The sequence below is a fragment of the Triturus cristatus genome, chromosome 10, assembly GCF_964204655.1.
Source record: "Triturus cristatus chromosome 10, aTriCri1.1, whole genome shotgun sequence".
NCBI classification, from domain to species: Eukaryota; Metazoa; Chordata; class Amphibia; order Caudata; family Salamandridae; genus Triturus; species Triturus cristatus.
This window is the reverse complement of record NC_140593.1, coordinates 425354491-425368811: the sequence shown is the minus strand read 5'-3', so window position 1 is coordinate 425368811 and position 14321 is coordinate 425354491. Positions and strand designations below refer to the sequence as shown.

The window sequence follows — 14321 nt, the reverse complement described above, 5'->3', positions numbered from 1 at the left end:
ACTGTAATTTAAGGCAAGTAAAACTGCACTAATGACAATTTTGTATGGGTAGTGAGGGAAGTACAGACAGGATGGAGGTAATTCTGCACATATTGCCCAACAGATCTGTTGCCTTCCTCAATAATCAAACAGACACGCTAATACAAATTTCCACAACATCAACGTGATATTCTGTCAATAGCCTGGGACATTTTAGGAATAGACATATTAACAACTCAAGCGGTGAGTGTTTCATTTCTCAGCCTGTCAGGGGTCCCAGTGTATTGCGCTGACCACATGCACCTCAGAGAAAATTCAGTATCACCAGACTCTACCTGCCCATAACTTTTCTCGCCCACACCTTATGTCAGGATTCACGGGAGGTGTCCACCGCGTGACCCTGCTACCGTTACAATTTGTGCACTGCACCCTTTCAGAAGAAAGAGGAGAAATCATTTTGCCCCCAGCTGGAGAATGTGCTGGCGCTGCTGGACTTCCAACATGGCCACCAACACATTCGTGGGTCAGCAGTCTAGCCTTTTCTAAGAAATTCCAGAAGAAGGTGAAGCGCGCTCGCCAACATTCTAAGGCGCACTTCACCAAGGTTTTGACCGAGAGAGCAGCTTCCTGACTGTCGTCAGAAAGATAGATAATGTAGAAGCATCGTACCTGTAGGGTTTAGCACCGTCGGTTGACAGAAGTCCTCAGAGTAAGGTGGTGTCCGTTTACAGTGCATACCGAAGCTGAATTGTAATTGCGCATGTGTAGGAGTTAGCATTCCCAGGTTCTGGTTCCCAGTTTTCAGTGAAAAGCGTCTCTCACTTTTCAGAGCTCTACATGCGAGTAGTGTTTCTGCTATGGGCACAAAGGCTTAAGTCTTTCATAGTGTCTCAGAAATCACAGACAATATTCTGGTTGGGTAACGAACTAGCGTGTAACAATTATCACGCAGTTCTAGCCATATCGACTAGTAGAAATACCGTAATCTCTAAAGACTGACTGGTGAAATCCTTCACTGACTTGAAATAGATTTAGTCAAGTGTAAAGCAAGATAATTAGAAATGTATGTTGCAGAAGCTTTACACAAGTCAGAAGCTCTATGTTCCTGTGAGTTCCATTAAACCCATTTCATTTTAAAGATGGCAACACTTAATATATGAAAACTTACCTTGTGTTTCTTGAATCTTCAAGTACTCCTGAAGAAACTCTGCAGTACCTGTAGGAAGAGAAGGAGAGAGTTAACACAGAGCCAGAGTCTTCCAGGACTACATCACACAAACTGAGAAGTTAAAAGAGAGGTTTGGCCTTAGGTTGATTTTGGTAAGATAAGTTATCCTTATTAAAGATACAGTAAGTTAAGTCACATTCAGATGGGTTATTGAATGTATGCATTGTTACAGCTTGATGAAGCAGAACCTACCAGGCTGTCTCTTCGCTGTTCCAATCCCCTTTCCCCCCTGGGTACTTACCTGTGGAGAATTACAATATCTCACAGGAACGTGCTGAGTGGGGAATTTGGAACTAGGCAACGTTCTGCTCCTGTGTTATTGAGAAAAGACAGAGAAGGTCGATCTGACACCTTAACAGCCTAGCTCAGTGGGTCCCTTAACTGCTGGAGACTTCTCATATTCCCCTATTTCCTTAACTGAGTCACAAAATCGATGGGACTCTCCCACAGGATCTTGCTCCCGGTTGGGATCGGTAGAGGAGGCTCACCACTTAGACAGCACATCCACAAGCTCCCAAAATACACTCGTTTATTCATTTCACTGCAACAACACTGTAGAATAAGAAGGATCCCGGGGTCCAACTCACCAGACACGGGGGTCTGGGACAAGTAGAAGAGCCATTGCCTGCCTCAGAGTTAGAATGCGTCTACCCAGGAAACCTGATTACCATCTCCACTTACGCCCTCTCATGTCACCTGCAGAACAAGACGCAGTGCATAGCAAATAAAGAGTCTGACTAGGGAAGGAATGCGACATCAGGAGAGTCCCTAATGCCGCAGATTGTTGCAAACCTCATTAACGGCCATGTTGTAGGCTTTTCCAAAGGAGAACCTTCTTCATTCCTTTAAGCACCATCCTCCTAACTGTATTTCAGGTTTTAGGCATTGACACCAGACAGGAACACTACATAAGGTTAACAATAGCCCTGCCTTCATTTCCCAGCTACACACAATGGCCCTATAAAATAGAGGTCACTATTGCTACTCCGCTCCAACATGTGCTGAAGATCTTTACAGGGCAAGTACAGTGAATTATTAAACACTGCAGGGAGCTACACAAATACACAAGCAATTTAATATACCCTTGGGGCCACCTGAATGCACCTTTGACCATACTACACTAGGTCATGCTGCCACTTTCCTACTGGCTAAATACACAGGCAGCATGCTTAAAAAGCGCAAAGGTACCCTAGCATTAAGGCCCATCTTTTAAAGTTAATACCCAGCCATCTACAGCACCACTAAGTGTGCCCACGGTCTGAACTGAATACCATGTAATCCTACTCTCTCAGACCTAAATACAACTTCCAATGACATGCCAGGTGCTGGCTACCATGATATACCAGAAGACTGTCTTCCACCACATCACTCAATAAATCAAAACATATCAGACCCTTAGCGTGCACCACAACAAGTTAGCAATCTGAGGCCAATGATAGACACTGTAGCACAAGGGATAGCAGATCTAATTGATGCACAGTTCGCGTTGAAACTTACACCACCACAAACTAATGTTGGAAAAAAACCAGATGAAGATGAAGACTGTGACACCACCTCCCAGATATCACACGCAATGACCCACAGCTCATGCTCTGACTCCCAACAGCAACATCTCCTGAGCCAACGCTGCAACACCCATGAACAGTTGCCACTATGCACTACCTCGTCTCAGCACGAAGGCAGGGCAGTCTTCCTGGACTGCCCGGCTACACCCCCGCGATCTGGGAACTGGGAAAATGAATTTCCAGGCCCATCTGCCCTCTCAAACATGAACAAGTGGAGACACACTGCTAACTTAAGCAAAAGTACTGACAGCCTTCTCATCGACTACTTTAAGAATGACATATCGCGAGAAATGCAGTCACCCATTCCAGGTGACTACCTCAGCTGTCTCCACCATCTATCAACAAAGGTAGAACAAGTGACTGAAATGCTTACCAACCTGCTTAATAGGGTAGGTGACCTGTCAAGTAGGGATAATGCCTGCACCCCTACACATGCACCCCCACCACACTTTCCAAGCCAGAGATTTTCTGAAGGATTATCGCAAAACCACAATGTAACCACTTCAGGTGTGCCCCTTGCAGTCACTGCAACTGACCATGACTACCCCTCCGACCACGGCACGCTCTTAGACCCTCCAGCACCTTCACAGGCAGTAGCATCAACTATGACACAACACGTAGACCCACCATCTGAGTCTGCGTATGACATCCTACATGGCACTTCTGTGAGGGTTCACCCCAACCAGACTGATTCCACTATTAATAGACAAATGAAAACTGAAGCAGAGCGACTAGCAATTCTGGGAACACATGGGTGACCCTCACCCGAACACATGTCTTATGATGTTTCTTGGACTGCCCTGGTACATTCCACTAGGCAGCAAAATTACAGAACATAAGGCTCAGTAAACAAAATGCATTACAAAACAAAGACATAACCCCCAATGAAATAGTCATACGTGGGGAGGACTCTGACTTCCAAGTCTACCCATTCACTGATGATTTGGCGGGTTGGATGGAAAGTCTTGCACCGCAGGTGATTCCATGGCTGTGAGATGGATCATTTGATCCGCAGAACGTGGCAACAGCAGAAGTATGTATCTTACATGGGGACGGAGATGAAGTTTGGGACTACCCTTACATGAGGGCAAGCTTAAAGGTCTGGCAGAAGTATTCTACTCAATTCAACCTCACACGACACCAAATATCCCAATGAGACACCAGATGCCCCTACTGTTCAAACGTCCAAACGCTGCCCCTCAACATTTCCCATGGACCCAAATGGAAAAATATAACCTTAAAAAAACAACTCCCGCCACAAACAGAGGGTGCTGGTAAATGGATAACAGCCTTAGAATAACATACAGCTGATATCACCCTAAGGGTAGATGACATTAAAAGCCTGCTCACCTCCCTTATGGGAGAAGAAGCAGAAGACATATTAAAAGTAGGACTACCACAACTAACACTAACTGAAACAAAATATGATGATGCTCTGTTTAACAAGATACGCACCAACATATGGTTACAGTTACCCCGCAAATTCCCTGATAGCCCAGACATCGGGTCCGTCATGTCACAGACAATGCAACCTAATGAGGATCCAGCACAATACATCTCACGATTGAAGGAAAAATTTCATCAAGAATTAGGGGGAGAAATACAATGCAACAGGAGGGAACTCTAAGTTCTCCTATCACACAGCAAAGAAAGTATTGCCCATAGGGGTGCAGGAGAAGCTAGATGGCATAGTCACCATGGAAAGCAAATCATGGCCTGAGATTCGAAGCCATTTCTGTATAAAAAGTAAGAGAAGGATAGGAACAGTCTGGTAGCAATTGAAAAAGCAGCTGCCAGGCTAGTCCAGTAGAAGCTTAATAAGAAAAAAGACACACCAGACACAGTCATGCTCGTAGCACCAGTCAATCAGATGACTGCTGTTGTAGGGTTTTTCCAAACTGCACTGAATGCATTAGCAAGGAACAAACAGAGTGTTGCACCTCACATGCAGCTACAGCCCCGCTACAACAATCAGCCACAACAGCCATACAACAACAGATAGCCAAACAGGGCAAGAAACGCAGGCATGCAGGGCAGGAGAGGAGGACTTGGACAAACAAGGGCCAGAGAGCAATTAGGGCCTTTAATATGCTACTATTGTCAGAAACCTGGATACACTGTCAAAAGTCCTGTCACATCAGGATGCGGAATGAGGGAAGGGCAACAGTTACAGGACCACCACAACATAACAATGCCTAGCCTCCACAACCCAAGCAATTCAGCCCAAATAATTTACTCCTACTTGCCTCCAATACAACAACCACCCATGCAGCTAACAGTGCCACACCTCCAGGTAACCGCAGTATCTCAAATGCAGGAACCTATACAGCAAGTGCAGGCACCTATACAACAACAGACAACCATGTACCAGATGATGCCCCAAGCACCAACATTTCAAATGACATCACAACAACTTGCACCTCAAGAGGGAACCGTGATTCCTTCCAACAGCACATTTGCGCAAGGAACCATTCAGCAATACCAAACAAGAGGGCATAGTTGTTAGGACAGCCCACAAACAACTCTTGTGTGCCCAGTTTTGTCGCGAATGACCAATGTTGAGGGGGACCCGATTGTTTTTTTCACTATAAACAACAAACTTTACAGTTTTCTTATTGACACAGGTGCTACCTTCTCCTGTATTACAGGAGGAACACTGCCCATTTCAGATCAGATAGCGGACACACAGGGATTCTCTGGTGCAATAGCTAGGGTCCCTTTCACCAAGTCAGTACCAATAGAGATAGGAGGTCACCATATAGAGCGAAGACTGCACTACTCACTACGTTCTCCAGTTAATCTCCTGGGACGTGACCTGATGGCAAAACTCAACATGCCCGGGCGGGTAACTACGCTACGCCAGCATAGTTTACGTAGTTTTGCATACTCTGCGTTCCGTTGCAAACGCGGAGTTTAGGCAAAACTGCGACTCTTTGGTGGAGCGTAGTTAGCCGCCCCTCAACCCTCCCAAAGTAATTATAAAGTAAGAAAAAAGGAACTTACCTGCCGTGGCTGCCTACTCCTTGCCATGGCCACTCTCCTTCCTCCTCCTCTCCATCCTTCGTCTCTGAAAAACTCTACGTTGTACGTCTTGTGAGTGCGCATGCACATGGTGAGGGGGAGGCAGCCACAGCAGCTAAGTGCCTTTTTTCTTACTTTATAATTATTTTGGGAGGGGGAGGGAGCGGAGCGGAGTTCCATGGAGTTTCTTTCCAACTCTGTGGAACTTTGCGTAGAGGCACTATGCCTGCTCCACCTGGGGTTACCCTTAATAACATTGTCATACCAGAATTCCTGATAGCCCCAGACCCATCAGTAATTCTCACAAACATCCCCTCTGACACTAAATACTTCTCTGTCATTGACCTGAAGAATTCCTTCATTAGGGTTCCACTTCATCCAGACAGCCATTACCTAACAGCTGTCAGTGTTTGCGGTACCCAGATGTTTTATTCCAGTTTACCCCAGGGGTATTGTGAGTCCTCAAGTGTCTTTAACAGAATAGTGAAAGCTGATTTGTCTAACTTTCAATGTGACAGCACCATTACAAGATGTCAACGACATTCTGATTTGCAGTCCCACAAAACAACAATGCAGAAAGGACACCATTGCCATGTTGACCACCTTAGCACACAGAGGATACAAAGTAGACAAAGGGAAGCTTCAGTACTGTCAGGATGAAGTGCACTATCTTGGCCAATTGCTCTCAGCCTCGGGTAGATTAGTTACCCCAGATCGAGTTGAGATGATTAAACGCACACCTGAAACACAAACAGTGAAAGAAATGCAGAAATGTTTTGGTTTAGTCAACTATGTCCGTTAATGGGTCATGGGTCTTTGATTTCTCCACCAGGGTAGGCATTTTAAGCTAAATTGGACACCTGAAATGAGGACAGCTTTTGCACAGCTAAAAAATGAAATAACAAATGCACCAGTATTATGGTCCCCTGACTACGCTAAAATGTTTTACTTGTTCCCTCACTGCGACAGCCAAGTCATGACAGCAGTCCTCACCCAGAAATACCCCATGGGCCATAAACCCATTTCTTACTTCAGTGGCATGCTAGATTCTGCAATGGAAGGACACAACCCTTGCGAACAAGCCCTGTCCACTGCAAAATTTGCTTTTGAGAAAAGCACCCCATTGTCATGTGTACCCCTTTGACCCTATACACTGAGCATGCTGTGTTTGCAATAATACAAAAGGTTAATACCACTTTTACCAAACAGAGAGTATCAGGCTACAAAGTAATACTTTCATTGCCGTCACTGAAGGTTGTTAAGTGCCACACTGTAAACCCAGCAATATTCTTCGCCCACCACATTGCCACCACAGATGATGAGTGCCCTGATTGTGCTACAGACTCACCAGATGAGTCAGGGATGGCATCAGAGGACCCACTGCCAGACAGTACAATATACTTTGTTGATGGTTCCTCTACAATTGATCAAGAAACAGGGATCAGGTACACAGGAGCTGCAGCAGTTAGGGCACGGCAAAATGATTCCTCAGATTCCCTAGATATTGTACAGGAGAATTCATTACCCTCACACTACTTAGTGCAAGCAGCAGAATTAGTGGCACTGATTACTGCCTTGAAAATGTGAGACAGGTGAACACATCACTATTTACTCAGATTCTGCATATGTCACAACAATAAATCACTCCAGCATCCTACCTTGAAGAAGGCGAGGCTTTATAAAATCAGATGGCCCACCTGTCATGAACAGACACTTACTTGAAGAACTAATTGATGCACTAACCCTGCTAGCTGAGGTAGCTCTAGTCAAATGTGCAGCCCATACCATCGGCCAAGATTTTGTATCCAGAGGCAATGCTCCGGCAGACTGGGCAGCGAAAGCTGCTGCCAGGGGACCCCCACCTGCGGCACTACCAGAATGTCAGCATGTCCCTATCCTGCTTGCCAAAAAATGTGCATTCAACAGCACAACAGAGTAAAGAATGTGGAAAGAAAGACATGCCTGACTGTTCATTAACCCATACCATTGACCACACAGAGCCATATGATAACGCTGCATGCTTACACCTTAGGGAAATTTAGGAAACTGCACCAGATCAAGAGAAAGAATTATGGTAGAAGAGGGGAGGTCAACTAGATCCCTCAGATTTTATCTATAGACATACTGTAATAAGAAAATCTGTCATGCCACAAGCCCTACGTCAAGTAGCACCAGACCAGCTACATTTTCCCACACATGCTTTATGAGATAATATCTCTATCACCATACAAAAGGACTGGTTTGTCCCAAATACCCATGGATTGATCCAACGTTTTGTTAAAATGTGCCTCATTTGCCAACAATACTTGCCAAACTCCACTATGAAAACAGTTGCCTCTACTATTCCAAAGCCACAAGGGTCTTTTAAAGAACTCCACATCGACTTTGTCGATATGATTGACAGATTCCAAAACTACCAATACCTCATTGTAGTGGTGTGTCCATTCTCTCGTTGGATCGAAGCTGGACCATGTGTACACTGTGATGCTAAAGCAGGAGCCAATTTCATGCTCTGAGAGGTCATTTCAGGTTGGGGCCTACCAGACGCGATCCAGTCAGACAACAGCAGCCATTTGCCTAACGCCATTTTCTCCTACCTTAAACACAAATTAGCATCAGCATACCACCCTCAAAGCAATAGCATCTGTGAACGCCTGAACAGTCTGCTTAAAAATAAAATAAGCAAGATAAGTGGCACACTCTGCAAAAAATGGCTTTATTGCCTACCGTTTGCCCTATTTGCACTCCAAAATATTCCAAGTTCTGACCACCGCCTAACCCCCCCCCCCCCATCAGCTTGTCATTAGATGATCAATAAATGTCTTGGTCCCAGCAACTACACCCAAAACTGATACTGAAAGTTCTTCTGAAATTGTGAAAGCTGAAATGTATGTGTATCTGGGTGAATTAACATGACCTGTGCAGTTTCTTTCTACTCAGATATCCAAGTGGAAGGAGAAGGGCCACCATTGATCCTGAGTTCCCACTCATCCCTCCCGGCACACACATTTTTGTCCCGAAATGTGTTCGCTGGTTGGAAGGACCCAAAGTTTGAAGGACCCTTTAAAGTCACAGACTCCTTGCCAACATCTGTCCAAATTGCTGAAAGGAAAGCATGGATACATTGGAGCGACATCAGGGTCGACACTGCACCCCCTCGGCACTGAACAGCCAACAAGAGGATAGCGTCTTGTTCCCACTGAATATCCAAGAAGAGGGTGGGGATCGTTTTGTCATCTACGAACACAACTGCAACACCAGCGGCATGAAAGACTCTTACAAAAAGATGTGTATTGTTTTTTTTATATTTCTTTTTATTGAACGTATTCATCGACAAGCAGTATACCATACAGAGGAGACAAATTACACTTTCTTTCAGTAAATACATTATCATATAGAATTGTGCAACAGTACATTGTATAGACATTTTATGGGGTTGAGGACTCATCCGAGTTAGTGCATTATGGTGGGTTGCAGATGTTCCCTCAGTAACCATTCGAAGGGCTCCATATCCGGGCCCACTTTCTGGGGCAGCCCAGACCTACATAAACTGTCTTTTCACTAAACATGCACCAATCTAGGTCTTCTTTCCAGGCCTCTACTCTAGGCAGTTGCAAGGCTCCCCAGAGTTGTGCAATATTTCTCTTTGTTAACATTAATCCCAGTGTGACGCATTGTTTGTTATAATTATTGAGGTCGGTGGGTTCCCACACATTCAGGAGGCATTTCCGAGCCTCTGGGCGCAGGTCAAGAGTGAGCACTTCACTAAGGATGTCATGTATTTTGCGCCAATATGTTTGTATGTGGTCGCACTCCCATATTATGTGCATGAATGTGCCCTCTCTTCCACATTGTCGCCTGCAATCTCCTCCCTCTGCTATACTCATGCAAACCAAACAGGGCCCTGTAATGTAGACTCTATGAAGAATTTAGAGTTGGACTAACCTCAGTCTAGCCTGGATTGCCACCTCTCTCGGGGAAGACACTGCTTCTTGCCACTCTTCATCGTCCAGCTCAATCCCATCACGTATCCATTTTTCTCTGAGTGACTGAAGAGGGTCTGCCATGTTATTAATTAATTTTTTTATATGTCCGGGAGATGGCCTTCTCAGGCAGGTAGCCATCTAGCAATCTATCCTTTAGTGGCGAGGCTTCTGGTGGGGGGGAGCCTTTTGGGAGATGGGACTGGAGGGCATGGCGGATCTGGGTGTATCTGAAGCGTTCTGAGTCGGCTAGTTCATGTTGTTGCTGCAAGGAGGCAAACGTTATCATTTCGCCTTTAACCCATACATCTCTGATTTGTGAGATCCCGATGAGATCCCATTTATCGAATCCTTTTGTCCTCCACAGGTTTCCCAACCTCTCAGAGTCCCATAAAGGGGTTGCCAATGTGAGTTTTCGGTCCCATCCCAGGGGCCTATTTATGGCCTGCCATATTTGGACTGAGTGTTTAATTGGCCCAATTAAGGATTGTTTCTGGTGTCTTGAATAGAGTGCTCTGTTATAATTCCCTCCCGATAGGAGCCACCTATCCATGGCATATCCCGGATCATTCAGGCATCCGTAGGTGACCTGATTAATCGCTGCGAGATGTGTCACTCAGTATTATTTTTTATATCTGGGAGGAAAATCCCCCATCATACCAATTTAGAGTTAGTTTGGCTAATGCTATACGAGGTTTTCCGTCCCACAATAAATTTCTCTGTAGGCCCTCAATTTCTTTGAAGTATGATGCCGGAACTAGGTCTAGAGAGTTCTGCAGTGCATATAGAAGGCGGGGCAGCGTCATCATTTTAAAGAGAGCTGCTTTGCCCAGCAGCGAAAGCGGAAGCACTTTCCAGCTTGCTATGTCTCGTTTCAACCTTTGTAGTGGAGGGAGAAAATTACGGTTAAAACAGAGTGTGTGATCTAAGGAAATAAAGATGCCTAGGTATTTGAAGCCCATTGTATTAATCTGTATTGGGCAGCTCTGTGGTGGGGTAGGTGGATCTCCTTTTAGGACGTAGATGAAGAACTTACTCCAGTTAATGGAAAACCCAGAATATCTCCCGAATATTGCCAATATATCCAGTACACTTACTAATGATGCTTTTGTGGAGGCTAGGTCAAGCAGAATGTTGTCTGTGTAAAGAGAGATACGATCTTCCCATTCGGAGGACCAACGCAGACCTTGTATGACAAGGTCCCTACGGATCCATGCAGCCAGAGGCTCCAGGGCAAGGGCGAATAGGAGGGAGGAGAGTGGACATACATAACGGGTCCCCTGACTCAGCTTGAACACAGTCGATATCTTATTATTAACTACGACCTGTGCCACGGGCTCCGAGTATAGGAGCCTCTCCAATTGAATGAAACTCGGTCCAAACCCCATTTTAGCAAGGACTGCAAAGAGATATGGCCATTCGATAGTGTCAAATGCCATGGTCGCATATTACGACACGATTATTGCTGCCCTTCGGATTGTAGCTACTCTCCCTAATAACCCATGCACCCTGCATAAGTTTAACGCGGTGTTTCGATGTGGCACAAAACCTGACTGATCAGGGTGAACCAGGCTGCCAATTACCTTCACTAGGCGGTTTGCTAGGAGTTTAGCTAGGATTTTGAGTTCTGCGTTGATCAGGGAAATCGGCCTATAGGAGGCGCAGTCGGTCTTTGGTTTACCCTCCTTGTGAATGACGATCAAAGTGGCCACCCACTGGTAGCACTCCCAACTCTCTGCTTTCCACGAACATAGCTTGGAGGTATGGGCTAATTTGTCGGGTCTAAGTTTGTGCAACTCAATGGGTATACCATTGGGTCCTAGGGCCTTGCCTGAGTTTAGTGACCTGATGGCTTATTGTTAGATCTGGGGGTCTCTAGTTGGCAGAGGTGTACACCTTAGACCAAATAGGGACCCTTGCTTCTAGTCAGGATAAAGGGACACACACGGTAGATAACCCCTGCTCACCCTCTAGGTAGCTTGGCTCGAGCAGACAGGCTTATCCCCAAGGCAATGTGTAAGGTATTTGCACGTAGACACCACAATGATCCCCCCTCCACACACCACAAACTTAGACCACACAGGTGAGTTATATCAAAAATAATATATCTTTATCTAGCTTCCGCAGTTGAAATCAAGCATCACAGGTTTACACAATATTCGCTTTCTTGGTTGGTCGGGATCGTCAGACGATAGTCTCTAGTCTCTTGAGTGATTCGATACTCACTGAGAATGAATCCGTTTGTAGGCTCTCGATATTTTAGGCAGCTACGTTGCTCCGGCGGTGTCACTGCGCTCGTTGTACAAGCGCTCCTCGGGCTGTTCGGTGCAAGAATTCCACAACTCCCTCGACGAGCCCCCAGTGACGATGTCGACGTCACCGGAGTCAGCCACTCACAGCGCGGCTTCGTGGAGCAGGGAAATACGACTCTCGATCTGCTTCAGGCCTCCGGGTCGCGGCAAAGCACGTGCCGATGAGCACGTCGATCTTCTTGATGCGGCAACCGGTGTCGGACCCGGCTCGGTGCGGTACTCTCCAGCAAGACAGAGAGCAGCCAGCCCACCTCACAGGCAGATGTTGAGAAGCTTGGTAGAACAGTCCACGGTCCCTGCGGCACACAGCAGCGCAGGTGGGACACAGCAGAGTCTTGAGTTCTTGGCAACCTTTCTATCCCTGGGTTGCGAAACAGGAGGCCAGCTCTTCTCAGGCCCTTGGAGATTCAGTTGAAGACACAGCACACAGCAAAGTCTTGTTTGGTCAAGTGGATTGGGTCAGCACACAGCAGGACCCCTTCTTCTCCTTAGCTTCAGTTGTACGCCAGAACAGGTCAGCCTTTAGAGCACACAGCACGGCAATCTTCCTTTGGTTCTTCGGCGGTCCGTCTTTCAGCAGAGGTTCCTCTCGATGGTCGAATCTAAAAATCTGTTGTCAGGGGTCTTGTACTTATACCCCTAGAAGTCTTTGAAGTTTTTGTGCAAGTAGGTCCTGAGCCCGGTCTGATCCAGTTCTGGGTGTTGCTGGAGCACTTTGTTTTCTTGGCTTCTACATTCTTTTCAGAGCGAGGGGCAAGGTCGTCAGCCGCCCAGCAGGAGGTGGAGCCAGCAGAGTGGCAGGCAGGCACAGCCCTATTCACTCCCAGGTGCTATCTCCTCCCTCCACTCTCCTTGCGATTGTCGCCATTCAGCAGAGGGCTGACTCAGCCAACCTCCCGGGGGATCCCCAGCCCCTGTCACTCTCAAACCAGACAGTCAATCCACAAGCGCGCCCAGGCACACAGAAGGGTCAGACAAGAGAACAGCTACTCTCTAAAAAGTACTGTTCTCCAACTCAGGATTTAAAAACAATCTCTCCTAAAAGATGTGTTATTAAATGCTGAGCTCAGGGATATCAAACACTCATGTGTTATCTTGTTCGTATGAGAAGATAGGCGGATAGCCATTGGCACCCGCCTCCCTCATGTTAGCCTATGGAACAAGATAACCTTGCAGTAGTGAACACACAAAATGGCCGGTGTTCACTACCAGAACATGTTACCTGCACTAGTACATGCTCTACCTTCTACATACACTGCACCCTGCCCAGGGGGGTACCTTGGGCCTTCCATAGGGATGACTGATGTGTACGAAAAGGGAAGGGTTAGGCCCGGTCAGTGTGGACACTGGCCAGGAGGACATGGCAGTCCGGAGACTGCAGGCAGGCCTGCGGCGGCAGGCCTGAGACACTGTTTTAGGGCTACACAGGTGGGTGGCGCAATCAGCGCTGCAGACCCACTAGTAGCATCTGTCATCACCAGCCCTAGCACACATAGTGCACTTTACTAGGGACTTCATGGTGATACAGATATGCCAATCAGGTAACTGAGAGGTTGAGGATGAGTGTTACCAAATAAGGTCTTAGGAGGATGGGGGTACACTTAGGGTGAGGAGAAAATGTCAAACCTAAAAAAGCTTTCAAACTAAAGTCACCCCTTCTCTGTGTTCTAGGTAATGGCATGGTACCTGTTGGTCGCAACTCTGGATGCAAAGCACTATATTCAGTGTGGACTTGCATTATGACACCCCCAGCCTGATGGACTTCGACTGGGCATGCGGAGAACATCTCTAGCTCTAACTGCTTCCCCGAAGGAAAGGTTTGTGTGCCCTAGTGGCCATGCAAGAAGTCACCCTGGTCGTTCCTGCAGCCAACATCTCCCTCATCCATGCCCATCCAATGACTGGCTCTGTTACCTTGCTTCACCGACATTGATGATATGCTGAGTACTTTGGGTGGACAGCCTTTAACGACATACCCCAGGAGTTCCGCCTATTCAATGATGCCTAGCTGTTTTTCGGCAGCCTCATTCCCATGTTCCAGATCAAAGCAAATACACGCTGGATCCAGATCACCTGCTATAAATTCATGTGAGCCATTAACAGTACTGGACTGAATGCTGTAAGGGAGGAACTGCATCCCTTGAGACTGATGGAAATGCAGCACTGTTATGTTTTAGACATACTTACTGCCATGAAAGGATGGGTATGCCGTCGAATTGGGAGTTCATGCAGC

General features: G+C 46.5%; 1 long non-coding RNA gene across 1 annotated transcript in view; it reads left to right on the top strand.

Moving 5' to 3' along the window:
• The window catches only part of LOC146789560 (uncharacterized), a 53439-nt gene extending 40135 nt beyond the window's left edge, over positions 1-13304 (top strand). Inside the window, exon 4 of the long non-coding RNA XR_014970121.1 lies at positions 8734-13304. This is a non-coding gene — a long non-coding RNA (uncharacterized LOC146789560). The remainder of the gene's footprint in view (positions 1-8733) is intronic.
• Positions 13305-14321: the final 1017 nt, after the last annotated feature.